Here is a 19,362-nt window from a genome sequence, read left to right on the forward strand (position 1 = left end):
AACCCATCCAGCTCCCACCAGATCTCCTCTTTCGACTTCTCCATGTACCGACCCAGGTACACGTGCACCCTGTGGAACCATGCACTAGGTCTTTTAGAAGTCTTCCTCATCACTGAAGCAGGATGCTTGGAAGCTGTGAGAGGCAAACGCAAGTTCTGCTTCTGCTCTTTCAGTGTTGACTCACCCTGCGTGTTCCCGTTTGTCCTCACTCTCTCCCACTTCATGTGCATCTTCCCTTCCTAGCTGCTGCCCTGCTGACTGCAGGCCTGGCACCAGATGAAGAGCCACAGTCTTACACAAACTGCACAAGCAGCTCCCACAACTGTGGAAGGTCTCATCTCTACACAGATCTCTCTCTCTATCACTCATAAGTGGTTCTGCTTCTCTGATCAAACCCTAACTGATACTCATTCATAACTGTTTGGTTTTTTGGATACATTCCTAGAAATCTGGGAGGAGATAGTACATTCCCTAAATATTTCTTTTTTGTTCATGTGTTTATTTAGTGAAATCTTTTTTGGAAAAGTTCTCGCTTGTTTCTACTCACTAGGAAGACTCAAAGCAAGGTATTTTTGTCCACACTTGCACCAGAACTTTAATGGCAAAGCATCGGACCCCTGGGCCACAGTGTGCATGGCAGTAACAAGAAGGAGAGGAGATGAAATTCAAAAGGAGGTGGTCAGACTCACTTGCTGAATCATCCTTTGATAACACTCCAAGGTGACAAAACCTTGAAGATTCTCTTTTCTGTTAAAGACATGAATATTTCCTTTATGGTCTGTCTTCTTAGGCTGGAGTCCTGTCTCTGAATTCTTAACTATTGATAGACTTTGCTTGCTCCAACTTACTCCATATACCTATTTGAACAACCATTTACCTACGATTCCTGCATTCCCACCATCTGTGTTTGGTTCACCTGCCGGGACATACCATTGACATACATGGCGTCATCTAGGTTTGTGTAGCACATGATCTGTACAACTATATTCATGAATTTTAAGTTACCCCAGGCTGTATCTTCCTGTTGCTGACTTGATCTTTCTATTGTTTGTGGCCGTAGCTTTTGCATACCATGATCTGTCTGCTGGCTGGACATTCATCCATGGCCATAATTAAGAAGTTAGGTCCATTCCCGCAGTGTCTTCCCCAGCCAGGAAGGCAGATTAACTCTTCAATTCAGTTCAGTTGCTCAGTCGTGCCCGACTCTTTGCAACCCCATGAATTGCAGCATGCCGGGCCTCCCTGTCCATCACCAACTCCCGGAGTTCACTCAGGCTCACGTCCATTGAGTCAGTGATGCCATCCAGCCATATTGTTATTGCTTTGGCTCCATCCCTTCATTCTTTCTAGAGTTATTTCTCCACTGATCTCCAGTAACATATTGGGCACCTAATGACCTGAGGAGTTCCTCTTTCAGTATCCTATCATTTTGCCTTTTCGTACTGTTCATAGGGTTCTCAAGGCAAGAATACTGAAGTGGTTTGCCATTCCCTTCTCCAGTGGACCACATTTTGTCAGACCTCTCCACCATGACCCGCCCATCTTCGGTTGCCCCGCAGGCATGGCTTAGTTTCATTGAGTTAGACAAGGCTGTGGTCCTAGTGTGATTAGATTGACTAGTTTTCTGTGAGTATGGTTTCAGTGTGTCTGCCCTCTGATGCCCTCTTGCAACACCTACTGTCTTACTTGGGTATCTCTTACCTTGGGCGTGGGGTATCTCTCCATGGCTGCTCCAGCAAAGCGCAGCTGCTGCTCCTTACCTTGGATGAGGGGCATCTCCTCACTGCCGCCCTTCCTGACCTTCAGCATGGGATGGCTCCTCTAGGCCCTCCTGGGAACCAGTAACTATAAAATCAGCACATCCCAGACCACTGTGGTTTGGGCCACTCCAGGTCCAACTGTGTTCCAAGCTATGAAAAACTTAGCTTCTAAAAACTCCTCCAAATCCATCTGTTAGGTGATAAATTTCTATTTCAGCTGTGTCAAGATGATAATGTAAGTCTAAAGTGCTAAAACAAGATTCTAGTAACCTGCCTCCCCTTCAGTGACTTTATAAAGGCTTTCCTTGCTTATGTACAGAGTCATAAAAACCATTGGTTTGAGGACTTTGATTTGGCTGGCTATCTCCACTATAATAACAATTGCTGGCAAAGACATTTCAATTGTACCCACCAACTATGAAATGAGTTATAGAGTTTATTTTTCATGTTTCTCATGTTTGCACTAACTCACATCTCCCCATATCTATCTTTGTGGGAACAGTCTTTATTTGGGGACAATTAGGCACTGGGGATTTTTTCTAATTTGCATGATTCACTCAGGCTAAACTCATGGGAAAGTGTTTTATGGAAATGTATAATGATCTGGAAGTCCAGCCTTAGCTCTCTAGTTTGACATGGACATTAAAACTGAGAAGAGGGTTTACCTGGTGGCTCAGTGGTAAAGAATCTGTCAATTCAGGAGACGCGGGTTCAGACCCTGATTTGGTAAGATAACTACATGGCAGGGAGCAGCTAAGCCTGCACACCACAACTATTGAGGTTGTACTTTCGAGCCTGGAAACTGCAGCTACTGAGCCCAGGTGCTGCAACGACTGAAGCTGTGTGCCCACGTGTTCCCTGCAACAAGAGGAGCCCCTTCAGTGAGAAGCCTGTGCACTGCAGCTAGAGAGTAATCCTGCTCACCACAGCTAGACAAAGAGCCTGTGCAGCAAAGAGGACCCAGTACAGCCAAAAAATAAATAAATTACAGAAATAAAAAACTGAGAAGAACAGCTCCATATACTTGGTCCTTAAATAGTTTTCCAAGATTAAACTTAGAACACTATACATTAGTGTTGATTGATTGATTGTTGATTGATTCTAGAGTGGTATGATTTGGGGGGCAAGGATATTTGCCATCAGTCTTAAAATTGGGGAGGAAGTCTTTCAAGTGATGCTTCTCTATAAGTGCTAGAATGACTATTTTAGTTGTTCAGAATGTTCTCCTTATCACTAAAATCCGGCTCCAAAGACTCGGGAGATATTTTCTTTGGCTGGTTTCCGTCACTGGCATCTTTAATACACCAAAAGGGAAACTTAAAACAGAATGATAGTTCTATTGATGTGTTGGAAGCAGATTTAATCAGAATGTTTTGTGCATTTGAGCTGCTTTTATCTATGAGAGCAAGGCATAATTTTCCTGTGTCTCACTTTTTATTTAGGATAAAGTAGGGGTTTAAACCAGATATTCTTTGTAATTCCTCCAATCCTAAAATAGCTTAATCTTTAAAAATGGTATCCATCTATGGTCCAAATATTTAAAATGTCTGGTTAGTGTTTTCAAGGGGCAAGTGTTAAAGAGTACATATGTTGCAAAGTCAATAACTTTAACTCTCAGATTTTCTAACATAGTGTTAAGGCTATAGGTTTAGTTTGGATATATTCTATAGGATAATAGTCAAATACTTGTCCAGTTTCATTAAACATAATTTAGTCAATGGCTCAAACATAAAAAGTATAAGAATATATTCGGCTGGTCAAATATACATAAATTATCTAATCCCCAAAGACATTTAAAGTCTTTGAAGTAATGTGAGAGTGTGATTTGTTTTACTTTGAAAATATTCTGCATTTGATATGCTAGTGTCCTGAATTAGAAAACCTGAACGTCGTGAAAAATCATTTTCCCTTGTTTGCTTCCAAAGGAATTTACTACTATAATTTTAAAACAAGAACAGAGTTCAGTTTCAATTAACAATGTACTAAGTTAATGATTAGCCTTCCCAGGTGGCAGAGTGGTAAAGAATCTGCAAATACAGGAGACAAAAGAGACATGGGTTTGATCCCTGGGTTTGGGAAGATCCTATGGAGCAGGAAATTGCAACCCATTCCAGTATTCTTGCCTGGAAAATCCCAGGGACAGAGGAGCCTGGCGGGCTACAGTCCATGGGGTCGCAAAGAATTGGAGGTGACCGAGCGTACATACACATGCACGTTAATGATTAGTGTTTATGTTCTTAAGTTTCAGCTGTTTTAAAGTTTATGAATCCTAAAGAAGCTGGGCTAATTTTCTATCAGAAAAATATCACTGGAAAGTGCTATTAGTTTAAAGTACAGAGGAAATAAGATAATGTAATCTGTTGCTCATTTTAGCCATGTACCATGACATCTAATTTATTAATATTAAAGAACTTCAGGCTTGCATACTTACTTAATTTACAATAAATGATACAAATTAATTGAGTAGATTAAAATTTTGGCAGCAATAAATCTTTATAAAGTTTGGTTCTTGATAGAGAAAGAAAAACAAGATAGTCTTTCATATGTAAAGAATAACACATGGGACAATTGAAAACCAGTTTAGCTTAATATTCCATGTGTACTTAACAAAGTTCTAGTTTTTCTCCAAACCCCATAAAATCTTCTTTTTAATGAGTCTGGTAAAATATCTAAATTGCGACACTGCATCTATACTTTGTCCAAAAAAATTGTAGTATATTTCATGTAAGTTGCATAAAGCAAATATTCTATGAACATTTCATTATTTATAAACAGTATTCTTTTGAATAGAAACATGGCAGTAAAGCATGAAGACCTTGCAAACTTTGGGATTCTTAAAAACCACCTGGAAAACAAGGCAAAGACCAAGATCAGAATATGGCTTCTCTGGTGGCTCAGATGGTAAAGAATCCACCTGCAATGCGGAAAGACCTAGATTCAATCCCTGAGTTGGGAAGATTCCCTGAAGGAGGGCATGGCAACTCACTCCAGTATGCTTGCCTGGAGAATCCCCGTGGACAGAGGATCCTGGTGGGTTATAGTCCATGGGGTCACAAAGAGTCAGACATAACTGAGCAACTAAGCACAGCACAGCACAGCACAAGATCATAATAGTTCCAGGAAAAGGAAATGCAAATTTCTCTTAGATGTATAAAAGGCATTGTTTTACCCTTAGTACAAGATACAAATTGAAATTATGAGATATTATTTTCAACTACCGGATAGGTAAGTATAAATGCATTTGGTGAGAATGTGAAAACATAGGCATGCTCCTACAGTTCTGGAGTTTAAATGGATACAAACTCTATGCTAGGAGTTGGGGGAGGGCACATGATCTAGGAGTTCAATCTCTAGGAGGTTATAATACAGATATACTCAGGTGTGAAATGACACTGCAATATTGTAATGACAAATAATTGGATAGAATTTAAAGGCCCATCTTTGGGGACCAGTTAAATAAATTTCATAAAATAGATCCTTAGGCAGCCTTTTGAAAGAATGAAAATGCTCTTTATGTATGGATCTGGAACAATATGCAAACATATTATTAAGGACTTCCGAATGGTGTTATGACTGATTAGGGGCACAGAGACCCCTTTCTGCTACAGAACAGCTAGACCTTGGATAGGACCCAATTCTTTGAGGCATTGTTGGTCTCTCAAGAGATCGGGGAGGTTTCTGAAGACCCTCTCATTCCAAAAAACAAAATAAAACTAGAGCTGTTCTGAGGTAAATGATAATAGTAGTAACACTGTTATCAGGATACTGAGGCTGTGGCCAGTAGAAGATTGAAAAGAACAAACTGAGTCAAGACCCTGAAGTGACTCCAGAACGATGGTTTCTTTGCCTACCCAAAAATAAGTTCCAGGTGGATTAAAACCTAAATAAGACAGAACTATAATGCTCTTAAAAGAATGGAGGAGAGTATATCACAGCCCCCAGACAGTAAAGAATTTATAAAAGATGATGCAAACAATTGCAAGTACAAAATAAAGATTGATAAATTTAACCACATTAAGATTAGGAATTTTGTTCCTCAAAAGACTGTATTTTTAGTTATTGTTAGGTATTATTAGAATAAAACAGAAAGGTCATGAGAAGGTATTTGCAGTACGTATAATCAGCAAAGCCTAGTGAGCATTACTATTACAAACTGATAGCAGAAACAGTCAAATAGAAAAATGGGAAAGACTTTATTTAACAGGTACTATACAAAAGGTGATATCCAAATGATCAATAAACATTCTCCTTAGTAATTAGAGAAGCACATTAAAACTACAATGGGCTACACACCTATCAGATTGGAAAAAAATTAAAAGTCTGACAATATTAAGTGTTGGAGAGAAAACTGGGACAACAGGAACATCCAAACAATGTTGGTGAGATGAAAATTAGTATCAGTTCAGTTCAGTCGCTCAGTCGTGTCCGACTCTTTGAGACCCCATGAATTGCATCACGCCAGGCCTCCCTGTCCACCACCATCTCCCAGAGTTCACTCAGACTCACGTCCATCGAGTCCGTGATGCCATCCAGCCATCTCATCCTCAGCCGTCCCCTTCTCCTCCTGCCCCCAATCCCTCCCAGCATCAGAGTCTTTTCCAATGAGTCAACTATTTGCATGAGGTGGCCAAAGTACTGGAGTTTCAGCTTTAGCATCATTCCTTCCAAAGAAATCCCAGGGCTGATCTCCTTCAGAATGGACTGGTTGGATCTCCTTGCAGTCCAAGGGATGCTCAAGAGTCTTCTCCAACACCACAGTTCAAAAGCATCAATTCTTCGGCGCTCAGCCTTCTTCACAGTTCAACTCTCACATCCATACATGACCACAGGAAAAACCATAGCCTTGACATCTTTCTGAAAATATCGTGTGGCATCCAATAAAGTTGAACATATTTGTACCTCTGGCCCAACAATTTAAATTCAAGATCCATACCTTAGAGAAATACACACAGATGTGCATCTGAATATATGTATAAGAATGTTCACAGGAGTATTGTTATTAATTGGCCCAAACTGGAAATAACCCAAAAGCCCACCAATAGCAGAATGGATAAATAAAATGGTACAACTGAATATTATACAATAATAAATATCAACTAAAATGCAGGCAAAAGGAATAAGCTGGAGATATATAAACAAATCTTATATACCTAATGTTGAGTTAAAAAAAAAAGCAGGATACAAAACAGTACATTCAATGTGATTATATACTTTAAGTTTAAAAAGAGGCAAAAGTAAGTCCTTTTGTTTAAAAATGCACACAGAAGTAGTAAGGTAGTACATTTGTAAAGAAAAGCAGGGAAATTACTATAAGTCGTTGGATGATGGTTACATCCTGGGGGATAGATAGAACTGTGATCAGAAAGGCACACACATGTGGGCTTCTCGAGTGCTGATAATATTCTATTTCTTGACCTGGAGGATGGGTTATGTGGTTGTTTTGTGGTTAGTTTTTGAATTATGTTTTTTCCCCCACAATGCATGTTATACTTCACAGTTTAATATTTCAAAAAAGAAACTAAAGGAAATCACCACTAAGATAAACAAGCCACAAGAAAGTACCAGGAATGAATAGGCAAATTTCAGGGGAAAGTAGAACTTTTCAAGTATACATGGAAAATTAAGGCCAAACACTCCAAAAAAAAAAAAAAATGACCAGATGCTGGACCACAATGCAAGTCTCAACAAATTTCAAAATAATACTGAGCATTAAAATTAAAAAAATAAAAAACTAAAAAAAAAATACTGAGCATATTCTCTGACCACAGTGGAATTAAGCTAGAAATAAAATTATCAGTAGAAAATTCACACATTTGTAAATTAAGAAACACATCTGTAAATCGTCCATTGTTCAAGCAAAAAATCATTAAGAGTGCTAGAAAATATTTTAAATGGAGTAACACTGAAAATACCACCTGTCACAAGCTGTGAGGTGCAGCAGAAGCCATGCTGAGAGGGATATTTACAGCATATAAAACGCACATATTAGGAAAGAAGGAAGGTGGAGAAACTTATGGTCTAAAAATCTCTCACGAGATTAGAAAAACAGCAGAGACAGGTGCAGAGCGCCATGTAGCAGGCACGTGGTTGCTTGTGGGCCAGAGGTGGCCAGGCAAGGCCCAGACATCCTCAGGATGGCCTTCATGTCTGGTTGCACCACGACAACCCCTCCTATCGGTTCCTTCAGGACACTTTAACTTGTCTGAGGCTTGATGGCCTAGAGAGAGGAAGAAAATTTCTTCTCTCTTAAAAATGCTAAAAGACTGAGATAAGAGTTGGGGGATTTACATAAAGTGAGGAAGGTAAATGTACAGTTCCTCTCACTAATGACACTTCTACTTTGCAGCAGAAATTAGAATAATTGAGAGTATTTAGCTAAGAAACTTCAAGTGTTGTTTGATACTTGCTGCTGTTGCTGCAGCTAAGTTGCTTCAGTCATGTCTGACTCTGTGCGACCCCATAGACAGCAGCCCACCAGGCTCCCCCATCCCTGGGATTCTCCAGGCAAGAACACTGGAGTGGGTTGCCATTTCCTTCTCCAATGCATGAAAGTGAAAAGGGAAAGTGAAGTCACTCAGTTGTGTCCTACTCTTCACGACCCCATGGACTGCAGCCCACCAGGCTCCTCCTCCGTTCATGGGATTTTGCAGGCAAGAGTACTGGAGTGGGGTGCCATTGCCTTCTCCACGTTTGATACTTAGACCTTTTAAATTTGGTTCTAATATCACTTTATTGTTGGCAACAATGGAACTCAGCAGCAATCTCAATAACAGTAAGAAACAGTAGCGGTGATGCCAAATGTGTTCGGCGACTCTAGCTGTGCAACATCCCAGCAGCATGGACAGAAAGTCAGTCTTACAAACTAAAAAGTGAAACACGAACCGTGGCTTCTACTAGGAAGGAAGAACTGATTGTAGTTCTTGATCATTTCAACATAGAGGTGGATAATCTCGTTTCAGTTTAACACAAGAGATGAGCAACCAGTTTTAGCTGTCTAAATCGAGGGAAACAAATATAAATTCTCCATGACAGCAACCCATCTTGAGCAGATGAAGAAAGGTTGTTTATACATTATGGAAACAAAAGAAAGAACAGAGAGTAGATAGATCAAGGAAGAGTAATTTATTGAACTAAACCACCAGTATTTAGAGAAAGAAGAATATTTTCAAAGTACTGCTATTTTAAGTACATTGAAGGCTAACTTAAGATTCTTGAAACATGAAATGGTTTGGGCAGTGGTCAATGAAACAGAAAAACAATAGCATGCTATGAGAGATAATATAAAAATTAGAGATGATCCTGCTGCTAGACTCGACAGGAAAATGAAGAACAGCAGGTCAAACTTAATGAAGCAGAAAAGAAAAAATACAAGGATATTCAAGATAAAACAGAAAAGATTAGTGAAGAGACAAATGCATGAACACCAGAATGTATGGTATTGAAAGCAGATAGATGTTACTCCTAAGAAAAGAGCCTATAATGAAACTGAAGTTTTATACAATCATTCCCTAAAAAAAAAAATCCAAATCCGTATAGACCATTAAAGAAAGATGATGAGCAGCTTTTCAAAAGAATTGAAGAACTGAAGAAAAGGTACAATCAATCTTTGGAACTTGAGCTGAAAGGCAAAAATATTACGTTGGTTGAAAAAAGAGTGTGACCTAGTCATACTGAGTCAAGTAAATCAGACAGAGAAAGACAAATATCATATGACATCGCTTATATGAGGAATCTAAAAAAATGGTACAAGTGAACTCATTTACCAAACAGAAATAGAGTCACAGATGTAGGAAACATATTTATGGTTACTGGGGGGAAATCGAGGAAGGATAAATTGGGAGATCGAGACCAACATATAGACACTACTATATAGAAAATAGATAACTAATAAGGACCTACTGCACAACACAGGGAATTCTTCTCAAAACCCCAACATGACTTATATGGGTAAAGAATCTAAAAAAAAAGGGGGGGCTATAGAAGCTAATACAACATTTTAAATCAACTACATTTGAATAAAAAATTATATAAGAAAAGAGTGTAAAGGCCTTACAGGTTCAAAGAAGTTCAGTCAACCAAGAGATTGAACAGTTTCAGCAAGCCAAAGGAAACATACCAAAATTTAGGGAGAAGAATGAGATGTGAAGTATATACTGAACTATATAATCAGAGGCAACTGAAAGAAAGTAATACCGGTTGACTAAAAGGATTTGGCCCTCACATTCCAACCCTTCTTGAAGCCAGAGATGATGCTTATTGATGTGAACATTTTACCTATAAACCTGTAGGCTCTTCAGGCTCTTTCATTCATCTTGGGGACACTGAGCTTGCTCTAGCTATTGAACCTTGCTTAAAAGGACTTCTGCAAGCCTATTGTTGCCATAATCATGCTGAGGAAAGAATGCTTCAGGCACGGATGAAAAGGTTTTATTCACTAGGGACCTCACAGCCACAGATAATAGTTTCTGAGTTTTGGAATAAGACATATGGTGTTAGATAGAGCTGCTTATCATCCAGTTTCCAACAGTTCTGACAGCTTTAGAAATAGAAAATGCAGTTGTTGCAAATAGTCTAATTGACAGAAGAGACATAGAGACAGTGTTACTAATCAAAAATAATCATGTAGCTTGTGCAGTAATGCAGTCCCAGAGCTACCCGAGAATTGTAGCTTTTACTGCTGATGGTGATCACATCTTTGTGGGATGTTATTATTTACCTGAAAATAAGACTTGAGTTTCTAAGCAGAAATGTGGATTTATTTCAAACTGACTTAGAGAAGAAGGTTGAAAATACATAAGCCCAGATAACAAATTTTCAGCAACACTTGTCTATTCCTGAAGAGTATATTAAACACAATGAAAGTTTTCTTAGAAGTTGCCAATTACATTGTAAAGTGTTAGGATGAAATTAAGAAAAACTCTTTCTAAAACGTAGGAACTTGAGATGTAAAAGAATCCTAGTCTGTAGATGTTGAAACCTTGGGAGATGAGGTTCAAGAAAATAAAATGAAAATGAAAATTGTTGAGAAAAATACGGAACAACGAAAGCATGGAGCCTCTTAAAAGTCTGAAATAAGAAGCAGAAAACAAGTATGTTGCAATTAAACTGAAAATTAAACAGTAGTAGATGAATTAAACCTTGCTGATTCTGAAGTGGCTAACCAAAAACAACCGAAATGGCATTGTGAAGGAAAACAAAAATAATGTTTGGATACTTTAATTATTTTTAAAGGTTTTTTTCAATGTGGGTTATTTTGAAAGTCCTTATTGAATTTGTTACAATACTGTTCTGTTTTACATTTTGGTTTTTTGGCCTCAAGGTATGTGAGATTTTTAGCTCCCTGGATTGACCCCACATCCGCTGCACTGGAAAACAAAGTCAACCACTGGATCTCCAGGGAAGTCCCCTGGATACTTTAAATAAAAATAAGTGAAAACTAGATAGGAAAGAAGAAGAACTAGAGGAGAAAATGTCACCAAAAAAAGATAAATCTGTCCAAAGGAAATAGTAGAAAAAGTTTAGCTGTCGTCGTGGTTAGCTAGCGGAATGTCCACAGTGCACGAGCCTTCACCGTGAGTGTCCCTGCGTTTCAACATCAGTGAGGAAGATCAGGTTGCTGAGCTTTGCCCTTATTTGAAATCTAAAGGAGCTGAAATTTCAGAAGAGAACCCTGAAGATGGACTTCATGTAGATTTGACTCAAATTATTGAAGCCAGTGATGTATGTCTGAAGGAAGATGATAAAGTCCTTGAAAGTGTGATGAACAGCGCGGTATCCCCCTGTTGATCCTAGAACGAGACAAGCAGGAAGCTCTGATTCAAAGCCTGTGGGAGAAACTGGTCAGATTTCAGGAAGGTGAACGTCCATCTCTGAGACTACAGTTGCTAAGCAATCTTTTCCATGGGATGGATAAGAAAACTCCTGTAAGAGATACAGCCTCACTATACTGGCAGCCTCTTGTGGGGCCATCCAGTATACTCCAACTGAGCTGGATCAAGTTAGAAAATGGATTTCAGACTGGAACCTCACCGCTTTTAAAAAAAACAAACACTCTTTTAAGACTACATTATGAGGCACTTGAGGCTTGTAAGAAAAGTGATGCTGCATAAAAAATTATGGTGGAATTGTTAGGCAGTTACATGGAGGACAGTGCTTCCCAGGCTCGAGTTGATGCCCACAGGTATATTGTGCAAGCATTGAAAGATCCAAATGCATTCCTTTCTGATCATCTTCTTACTTTAAAACCAGTCAAGTTTTTGAAAGGCGAGCTTATGCATGATTTTTTAACCATTTTTGTGAGTGCTAAATTGCCATCATATGTCGTTTCATCAGAATAATAAAGACTTCATTGATTCAGCTGGCCTACGACATGAACAGAATATGGCAAAAATGAGACTGCTTACTTTTATGGGACTGGCAGTGGAAAATAAAGAAATTTCTTTTGACACAATGCAACAAGAACTTCAAATTGGAGCTGATGATGTTGAAGCATTTGTTATTGATGTGGTAAGAGCTAAGATGGTCTACTACAAAACTGATCAAACCCAGAGAAAAGTAGCTGTCGGTCATAGCACACATCAGACATTTGGAAAACAGCAATGGCAACAACTCTATGACACAATGCCTGGAAACAAAACTTGAACAAAATGAAAAACAGCCTTTTGAGGCTTTCTGACACCTGAATTTTTACTCTGTATAATTTTGTTCTTCTTGGAAAATCTAAATCATAGTAAAACATAGGCTGAAATCTGAAAAAAAAAAAAAGTTTAGACAAAGAAATGAATAGATTAAGACAAAAGATACAGGCTGAACATGCTAGTTTTAGAGATCAAGAGGAAATAATGGGGCAGTACTGAGGAGCATGAGAAACATATCTTGATCTAGGTAATAACGTAAAGACTTTTGAAAGGTTTATTAAATTACTAGAAGAAACAAGAACTCATAGATACAAAGCACATCAATAATTTAGAAGGTCTTTGTAATACAAACTGTACTTTGACAATTTATCTCAGCCAGCCTATTTACAGAAAAATGAATTTTGTCCACAAGAATGATGCTGTTACTGTATCAGTTCCACCTGGGGAGAGAAACAAAGTTCCTTTCTATAACAGCAAGGCCTTATCCAGAGGTGAATATTTTCGTTTTTGTTTTTCCCATGGCTTGTTTCATTCTTTCCCTGTGGTCCATTGCTGAATCTCCTTTCAGATACCTGGACAAGTCTGATGTTCTACATGATACAGTTAACCAAAGAACATAGCGAATATGATACTCAAGACAGCAGATTCCCAGTGTTTCAATTTATCTTGCTTACCCCTCAAAGCACAAGCTCACGTCTGTCAAGTAAACTGACAGACTGAGAATTCTTTGAATGTCTGATCCTGAAAGAGGATAAATCACATTGCCTTTCTCACCTGTAACTCAATATGAACAAGACAAAAGTTGATTTGTAACTTAGATGCCATGTCCTCATGTTGAAAGATTTGCAAAAGGAAAAAAATTCAGGACTATTTGATGAAATAAAATGAAACCAAAGGTATTCCAAAATAAAAAACTCTTTTATGCATCTGACCAGAATAAAATATATAAATAAGCCTAGAAAACCAACTACAATCAGTAAATTAAAATTACTTTACGAAAATCAATTTCATAGTACTGGTTTAAAATTTTTTTTTAACTGCCTATTTTAAGTTTTATTTTCAGAAGTAAAATTTTGTACATACATTCATGTACATATCTGTTTAGCTTGGGTTCATTTCTATGATATTTTGTAAGAATTAAAAGTTTGAGCACCTAGAAACAAACAAAAAGAAATAAAACCCAAAGAAAGTGAGAGAAGGATAAAATAAAGATAAAAGCAGAAATTCATGCAATAAAAACATACATTTGATGGAAAGAATCAACACAGCTAAAAGACGTGTGCTGTGTGAGAAGTCCCTTCAGCTGTGTCCGACTCTTTGCAACCCTATGGACTGTAACCCACCAGGCTCCTCTGTCCATGGGATTCTCCAGGCAACAATACTGGAGTGGGTTGCCATGACCTCCTCCAGGGAATCTTCCTGACTCAATGATAGAACCTGCATCTCTTATGTCTCCTGCATTGGCAGGCTGGTTCTTTACCACTAATGCCACCTGGGAAGCCCCAGCTAACAGATAGTTCTTTGAAAAATGAGGAGAGTGAAAAAGTTGGCTTAAAGCTCAACATTCAGAAAACTAAGATCATGGCATCTGGTCCCATCACTTCATGGGAAATAGATGGGGAAACAGTGGAAACAGTGTTAGACTTTATTTTTGGGGGCTTCAAAATCACTGCAGATGGTGATTGCAGCCATGAAATCAAAAGACGCTTACTCCTTGGAAGGAAAGTTATGACCAACCTAGATAGCATATTGAAAAGCAGAGATATTACTTTGCCAACAAAGGTCCGTCTAGTCAAGGCTGTGGTTTTTCCAGTGGTCATGTATGGATGTGAGAGTTGGACTGTGAAGAAGGCTGAGCGCCGAAGAATTGATGCTTTTGAACTGTGGTGTTGGAGAAGACTCTTGAGGGTCCCTTGGACTGCAAGGAGATCCAACCAATCTATCCTAAAGGAGATCAGTCCTGGGTGTTCATTGGAGGGATTAATGTTGAAGCTGAAACTCCAACATTGGCCACCTCATGCAAATAGTTGACTCATTGGAAAAGACCCTGATGCTGGGAGGGACTGGGGGCAGGAGAAGGGGACGATAGAGGATGAGATGGCTGGATGGCATTACCGACTCGATGGACGTGAGTCTGAGTGAACTCCGGGAGTTGGTGATGGACAGGGAGGCCTGGCATGCTGCAATTCATGGGGTCTCAAAGAGTCGGACACGACTGAGCGACTGAACTGAACTGAACTGAATGACCATAATAAACTTCTTAAGAGAGTGAACAGGTAAAAACAGAAAACATCTCATCTTACCACACAGCTTGGATCAGCTGTGAACTGAACTTTTTGATGCTTTACCTGTGGTTACCATTATTACAAATCTTTTAGATAGTAAAAGATCTCAAAAGGATATTACGAGACTTTATAACTTTTAAAAATTAGATGAAAGGAACAAATTTCTAGCAAGGCCCAGTTCTCCAAAACTGATACAAGAAGAAACCAGGTAATTCAATAACTCAAATTGCATCTGCAATTTAAAACCTTCTCAATGAAAGGAAGGGTTTGCTTCTACTATTATTTTTTTGTCTTCCTCATTGGTCACCTTGTCCTTCTTTACATGTCTAATAGTGTTTTATTATATGACAGACTTTGTATATGAAAGAAGGCTCCAGCTGACACCTTTCTTAGGCAGATAGATTGAAGAACAGATCACCTCAATAATCCAATCAGTGATTGAATTGATTCAGAGCTTTTAACTGAGAGTTTGTATAATCTGTTTCCTCAGCCCTATAGCTCTGTCCTTCAGATGTCTGCATTTAGCTCTTTAGTATCCAACCCCATTGTTAGAGACCAAATTGTGCCTCCCCCACCCCCACCCCGACCACCCCCCACAAATTCTTAGGCTGAAGTCCTACCTCTCAGTCATCAGCATGTGACCGTATTTGGAGAGAGGGTCTTCAAAGAGGTTAAAATGAGTTCATCAGGGTGAGCCCTAATGCAACGTGATGGGTGTCCTTATAAGAAGAGATTAGGACACAGACATACACACAGAAAGAAGGCCGTGTGAAGACAGGGAGACCACCATCCATAAGCCAAGGAAATAGACACTATAGAAACCTAACCCTGCTAACACTTGAATCTTGGACATCTAGCTTCCAGAACTGCAAGAAAATAACCTTTCCTAGACTACCCAGTCTGTGGTAGTCTGTTATGGCAGCACTTAGCAATCTTGCTGAGCTTCCCCAGCAGTTCAGCACGAGGCACAGGAGACAGGGGTTCTTTGCTGGGTTGGGAAGATTCCCTGGAGAAAGAAATGGCACCCCATTTCAGTATTCTTGCCTGGGAAATCCCATGGAGAGCAGAGCTTTGTGGGCTACAGTCCAAAGGGTTGCAGAGTCAGACACGACGGATGACTAAGCACAGCAAGCTACACACGCATGGACAGAACCTGAGGGAGAGCCTAGCTGTGAATCTGTGAAAGCCTCTAGTAGGATTTTTTTCCCCTATTAGCATTTTTTCCCCTAAGCACCACAAGACAGTGGAGATGAAAACCTGCCTTTCTGACCAGCACCCAGCCTCACATCACCCTCAGGAAATGTCTCAGGGGCAAAATTAGCCTTGCATTTGGGCTTTTCCACTTTCTAATTGGTCACATCAGCTCTGTGTGACTGTCAAAAATTCTGCTGGCTTCTTTTGCTTCTAGTACAGTCTCCCTGCCTAAATCGAGCCCACCAGAGAAAATAAAAGACAATCACTAGTTCACCTAGGATGGGTTCTTACTGTTGTGGAATTTTAGTTTACCCATTCCTCTGCTCCTCAACTCTCTGATAGCTTTACAAATATAAATTTCCAATTTATCCATTTTATTTTCTACTTGTTGCCACAAAAGCATTGGAATACTGCAAATTGATATATCCTATTTAGAAGTTAAGGTTTTTATAAAACAAACTAACTGAGTCCAGCAAAATATAAAGGGATATATCACAACTAAGTTGACTCTACTTCAGGAATATGACTGTTTCAACATAAAAAATCAATGTCATTCACCATGTTAACAGGAGAAATGAGAAAAATTTATGATTATTTTAATACTGTAAGCATTAATAAAATTCTATATATAGTCTTAGCAAACTATAGATAGAAGGAAACATCTTTAAATTGTTAAAGTGTATTTATGAGAAAGGGACTTCCCTGGTGGCTCAGTGATAAAGAATCCACCTACAGTGCAGGAGTCTCAGGAGATGTGGGTTCGATCCCTGTGTTGGGAAGATCCCCTGGGCGAGGGCATGACAACCCACTCCAGTATTCTTGACTGGAGAATCTCATGGACAGAGGAGCCTAGTGGGCTACAGTCCACAGGGTCACATAGAGTCGGACACAACTAAAGCAACTTAGCATGTAAGTACACATTTACGGAAAAACGAAGCTACAGGAAACAGTACTTAATAGTCAAATATTTCACTCTGAAACAAGCAATATACTGAAAGTCCTACTTAATACAATAAGGCAAGAAAAATAGATAACAGGGTTAAAGGTAGAGGAAATAAAATTGAATCCTTTGCATTCTTAGAAAATTAAATCCACAGATTGATACTAGAATTATTAGGTGAGGGCTTCCGTGGTGGTCTAGTGGTTAAGAATCTACCTGCCAATGCAGGAGGCACAGGTTCAATCCATGGTCTGGGAAGATCCCACATGCTGCAGAACAACTAAGGCTGAGTGCCACAACTATGGAGCCAGCACTCTGCAGTTTGGGATCCAAAACTACTGAAACCCATGCACTGCAATAAAGAGTAACCCCTGCTCTCCAAAACTAGAGAAAAGCCAGCACACAGCAATGAAGACCTAGCACAGCCAAAAATAAAAATAGATAAGTAAAAAGAATTATTAGGTGAGTTAACAAATTTACAGAATACAGATTGCCATGCAAAAGTCAATGAAATTGTCCTTGTTGAGCATCAAACCATTAACAAATGAAATCTAAAAAGATACCATTTATAATAGGATTAAAACATACCAACCACCTACAATAAATCTAAAGAAAGATGTGGAATACTTCTATACAGAAAACCTAAAAACATTTTTAGAGAAATTGAAAATGATCTAAATGAATGGAGAGTTATACTCTGTTGATGTATTAGAAGATTCAAATTAGTGAAGATGTCATTCCTCCCTAGGTTTACCTGTAGAGTCAACGTAGTCCCAATCAAAATTGCAATGAGTTAATTTTTGTGGAATTGACAGGTAGATTCTGAAGTGGAATGGGCTTCCCTGATATCTCAGTTGGTAAAGAATCCGCCTGCAATGCAGGAGACCCCAATTTGATTCCTGGGTCAAGAAGATCCCCTGGAGAAGGGATAGGCTACCCACTCCAGTATTCTTGGGCTTCCCTGGTGGCTCAGCTGGTAAGGAATCTGCCTGCAATGTCAGAGACCTGGGTGCAATCCCTGGGTTGGGAAGATCCCCTGGAGAAGGGAAAGGCTACCCACTCCAGTATTCTGGCCTGGAGAGTTCCATGGACTGCATAGTCCATGGGGTTGCAAAGAGTCGGACACAACTGAGCAACTTTCACTTTTTTGAAGTGTAAGGATAAAGACTATGTCAAGGATCAGGAATAAGCATGTGCTCCTGAGAAAAATGTCTGAGGGCAAACTCTGCTGAATATTAAGATGTAAATCTAATTAATACAGTATGATATTGGTGAAGACATTGACAGATAGATCACAGAACAGAGCAGAGTCCATATATAGACTCCTGATTTAAGACAAAGGTGTCACTGCAGAAGTGGTGGTGGATTAGATTTTCCTATGAAAAGGGGAAGAAAAGAGATACCCTGCCATCTCACACCATAAGCAAAAATCAATTCCATGTTGATTGCAGCTTCAAACATAAAAGATAAGGATTAGAAAGAGCCCAGAAACAGACTCAGAAAGTGGATGAGAGATTTACTTCTTACTTTTGAACGTTTTTAAACTTTTGTGCCTGTAGTGGGACGGTGAGGTAGTTACCCTCTTACAACACATCTCAGTGATGCTAAGATCTAGACTCCTTTCTTGAAATACAGACCTCAACTTGGGAGAGACACCTTCAGAAACCACTTCAAAATAAGTTCCTTCCTTTGTGATGAGGACTTTGAGGCCCAGGAGCTTCAGTGAACTGTGATTCCCAGGTTTCTTCTCCTTAGTCATATACTAACAGAGTCCTATCCCAAATGGAGCATTTCTAGCTGCTTCCAACACCTTGGATCCTACTCCATTAAGGACATTCCCTACTCCTCTTTCATGAGTCTGTACTATTTAGCTGCTAAAAAAAAAAAAAAAAGAACTTGGCAAATCAAATTCTCCTCCTTTCTAATATTTAATCTGTTGGTTCTCTTTGGATCACCAATATATTTTTGAAAACTTCAAAGGTGAGTAAATGTCCTAGGTATTAACTGTAGTACTATATCCCAAATGATACTGCTTATTAGAATGACTGTCAGTGAATATTCACTCTTGAATTCACCTAAATATAACATTTCCCCTCATCAGAATTTTAGATTAATATCAGCAGATACACAAAGTCTTATTTCATTAATCTGTATGTAATTTTATTATTCATTGACATGGACATTTTATTGCTAACTACACTGCCTGGTCTAACACACGTTTCTTCTAGCAGGTAAAAGCACAATTAACGATGCTGTTCTTTGAAGACAGAGCACCTAATGAGTTCAATGATCAAACTTAGGAGATAGCCACAAAAGTTGCTGTATCTAAATGTTTCAGTCCTTATTTAGCAGGCACGTCCCTGCAATGACTCAAAAGCATTTTTAGACATGTCTGTGTAGTCCACTAAGTTTAAAATGGGTAACAATTATTTATCAAAACACATTATCAAAATTCTAAGATAGATTCTGAGACAGAAAAAGTTAATAATTGCTCAGAAAGCCATACAAGCCTCTATCACAGGCACTATTTTGCCATCACCCATTAC

General features: G+C 39.0%; 2 pseudogenes; both read left to right on the plus strand.

The window, feature by feature from the left end:
* Window positions 1-8,551: 8,551 nt before the first annotated feature.
* On the plus strand, window positions 8,552-12,442 carry LOC138432424 (eukaryotic translation initiation factor 3 subunit M pseudogene; annotated as a pseudogene).
* An 84-nt stretch (window positions 12,443-12,526) lies between these two features.
* Window positions 12,527-13,203, plus strand: LOC138432425 (structural maintenance of chromosomes protein 6 pseudogene; annotated as a pseudogene).
* The last annotated feature ends 6,159 nt before the right edge of the window (window positions 13,204-19,362 follow it).

This window comes from Ovis canadensis, chromosome 2, assembly GCF_042477335.2.
Source record: "Ovis canadensis isolate MfBH-ARS-UI-01 breed Bighorn chromosome 2, ARS-UI_OviCan_v2, whole genome shotgun sequence".
Taxonomy (NCBI): domain Eukaryota; kingdom Metazoa; phylum Chordata; class Mammalia; order Artiodactyla; family Bovidae; genus Ovis; species Ovis canadensis.